General features: G+C 33.4%; 1 pseudogene; it reads right to left on the bottom strand.

Annotated features, from left to right (window-relative positions):
* Window positions 1–2,420: 2,420 nt before the first annotated feature.
* Window positions 2,421–3,283, bottom strand: LOC130629877 (ATP-dependent DNA helicase Q1-like; annotated as a pseudogene).
* Between the last annotated feature and the right edge of the window lie 396 nt (window positions 3,284–3,679).

Raw genomic sequence — 3,679 nt, 5'->3', positions numbered from 1 at the left:
GGAATTAAGTGGTAATTTTCCTTTTGTTGTTGACATTTTCAATACTTTGTCAGGTAAATCATGTAATATTGCTGACTCTCCGAATGAGCTAAAAGTACAGTATTGTTTTTTATATGCAATCTTGATGAAAAACAGATGGCATGAACTCAGTTTAATTCAGAGAATCAATAGTGTTTTGCTGATTGAAGGTGGATGCAGCAAACAGGTAAGGATTCTGTCAATCAACAAGGAACTTTGAAATGTTTTAGAGAAAAATTTAATCGAAAAAATGCAACACCCTCCAAAGTTCTTGACTCATATGATGGCAGTGAAGAATTATTTTTAAGCATGGGAAAGGCATATATTGTAACTGCTGCAATAAAATTCTTTGGTATGACTAATCTAGATGATAAACCGACTATCCATTGTTATCCACCTAATCTGGCACATAAGTCTACAGAAAAAAAACATCAGTATTTTGATCACGTTTTAACTGAGTTTGTCGACACATACGTTCTTCAAAAATTTGTCACTAATGAAGATGACTATGTACAGAACTATGGCCTATGCACAATTTTTTTAACTCTCTTACTGATGCAGTTAAAAGACAGAGCAAAAGAGGGAGATGAAGACAGAAATCTTATTAACCAAAAATTACTTTTGGTTGTCTTCAAATCATTAGGAGCTTACAGCAAATATGCTATTTAGATGTTTCTCATCATAGCTCAGATGGAATGCTTATTAACTCCCAGACTTTCTGAGGAGTTTAAGTGGGGTTTTTTTAGCAACTGGAAAGGTGGGAAAGGAAATAATGTAGAGGACGATTTGGTACAAGAAATAATGAATAGAGTGACAAAGGGAATTGTTCAGAGAATAGGGGCAAATAAGTCAGTGAAATCTATCAGCAAAATCAGCAAGGCAGCAAATGGAATTAAAGAGATTGTGGAAAATTTTGATCAAAATGCTAAAATACATGCATCATCGACGCATCATACAACGACTGACAGTATGAAGGATGAAAAAGAAATGATAAAAGATTTAATACTGCTTGATCCATTTAACTACATAAACGGACGAAAACATCACAATTTTCCTAACATTAAAAGATCGCCCTTGCGTTATTTAAATATAGCTGATTTTCATTTATGGGTAGAAAAGCACAAGCAACTAATTTCCTTTGCTTAACATATATATATATACCCATAAGCTTACAAAATTTGGCATTTTGGCTAATTGAATTTTTTTGTGGATGAAATTGCAGATTTCACCAACTTTGTCATACCATGGTATATATATATTATGTTTTTTACTAACCTATTTTAGGTGCGTATTTGTCTATTAAAGCATATAATTCGTTAGAACACCTTTCATTCCAAATACCAAACATAGAAAGTAAGTCTGATTCACAAGAAATAAATGCTAATTCTCTCAGGATTTCATTTACAATGTTAGTGTTAATTTTACTGTGGAAAGGAAACATCACGTTTTCATCAGAATTGATATCTTCAACCGTTTTTAACAATTCTAGTTTAAGCATCTCCATATCAGCCCCAACTATGTTGCGTGCTATCTTCTTATTGTCGTCAAGTGCGTTTAATTTGATATCAATTGTAGAATCAGCACCAACATTACAGTTCTTGCAACAGTTAATCTGAGTTTTACTCTTAAATCCAAAATAGTTTAGCAAAAATACTCTGAGACATCTATCCCATACGCAGTATTTTTTCATTGACTCACTTATATACTTCAATGCCAAATCAGAATTGTTGAAATATAAAAGTGAATCACAAGCTACACCATTTCTTCCTCCTCTTCCAATTTTTTGCACAAATGAATGTTGATGGAGGACTTATGTGAATAATATTAGATATATTTGGAGCATCAACACCCATACCTAGAGCAGTTGTAGCAAATACTACTCTAATTCGTGAATCTGACTTCTTTAACTCCTTCAATATATCCTCTTTCATTTGTGTAGTACAAGAAGCATGAAACTGTGCAAACAATCTTGCTCTAGGACAAATATTGTCACCAACATAATAATTTCTTATAACATTTTCAAATAATTTGTACCCATACCCACAATATCTTAAATGCATGTAAATTATTGTCATGGGATAGTGTTGTGTTCTCTTTGCACGTTTAATTTTTCAGCCAACGGTTTGAGAATATCTTCAAATCCTTTCAAACCCAAGTTAGAGTTTGGGCGTCGATTTGGCGATACAGCAATGACTTTATACGTAATAAGGGCGAGCGATTTAATCAAATATTCTACAGTGTCTGATGTAGCAGTAGCGGTTAGAGCCAATGTAACAGCATCTGGGAAAAGTGCCTTTAACGTAGACAACTCGCTAAAAATTTTTCGGAAATCCTCACCCCTATAAATCAAATAAAGCACATTAAAAGTTTATATTATTTGAAGATACACATTATATATAATATATGTTATTTTATGTAGCAATATACAAAGTTTTAAATTTATGAATTTACTTGAACGGCATAGTTTTATTTATAATATATAGTATGTATGTATGTAGTTTTAAGTAGAGAGAGAAAAAATATTTTGTTTATAATAATTAAAAATACACACTGGAAGCTTGAGTTCACCATTGACAAAGTCAGGGTAGGCGAATTGATTCGTGAAGTGGAGACAACATCCAAAATAAAGTTTTACATTGTCGCATAACAAACATTTTAAAATTCGTTTCTAGCATAACAGTGTTCGCCAGCCCTGTCTTTTTTTAAAAAAAAACACAAAAAAAATGATTCACTGGAGTGTTTTTTCTTACCACATGCTTACACAATGTGCTTCATCTATAACACAACTGACAACATTTTCTTGGTAAACAGAACTTTTTAGCAATTCTCGTCCTCTGACACTAAGCAGAGATTCTGGGTGAGCAAATACTAGTTATAATTCGCCATTTTTAATTGAAATTGGTATTTCAGCCTCACCATTCTCATCACACGAAAACAATTTTTCAGGCACAACTGTTTGCTCCAAATGAAGCACCCCAGCACCAATACCTCTCACTTCTAAAACTTTCAACTGGTCCTCTATGATAGAATTAAGAGGGCACACCACCAATACTATATTTTGGACACTCTTTTTTGGCAAAAAGTCTGCCAACAAATGGAACAACAAGGATTTCCCAAATCCAGTAGGTAAAACACCAATAACATCATATCCATTTAAAAGATGCTCGAAACATTTAACTTGCTGTGGCTTTAGGATAATATTATTTATGTTATTAATTAAAAAAGTTTGTTGTAATCTACAAAATAATTGCAATATCTTGTCCATTTTGAAAAACGGTACCCTTTTAACACTTTAACTCGCCGTTCACTTTTTGAAATAATTTTAAATTCTTAGTTTTACTCCATATATGGATGTCACATATCCATATAAAGAACTGTCGACATTTAGCAAAAGTGCTGACGCTGCAGTCTGCACCCAAGATTTCTGGGTGTAAAAAGCGGTGGGGACCAGGGCCTTCTTCTTCGCGCCATCCCCGATATCAAAAAAGCAAAAAGAGGTCCTGGGGACGAGGTTGTGATGTTGGTAATGTGCCTAAAATGTTCAGCAGTTATGCCATACTGATCGGCTGATTTACCAGAATGAATATTTTGCAATGCAGCAGATATCATTATCACTTAAAATTGTGGTTGTCTGGTAAATATTGTTGTAGTTGACTTCGTG

This window comes from Hydractinia symbiolongicarpus, chromosome 2 (assembly GCF_029227915.1).
Source record: "Hydractinia symbiolongicarpus strain clone_291-10 chromosome 2, HSymV2.1, whole genome shotgun sequence".
NCBI classification, from domain to species: Eukaryota; Metazoa; Cnidaria; class Hydrozoa; order Anthoathecata; family Hydractiniidae; genus Hydractinia; species Hydractinia symbiolongicarpus.
This window is presented reverse-complemented; position numbering and strand designations above follow the sequence as displayed.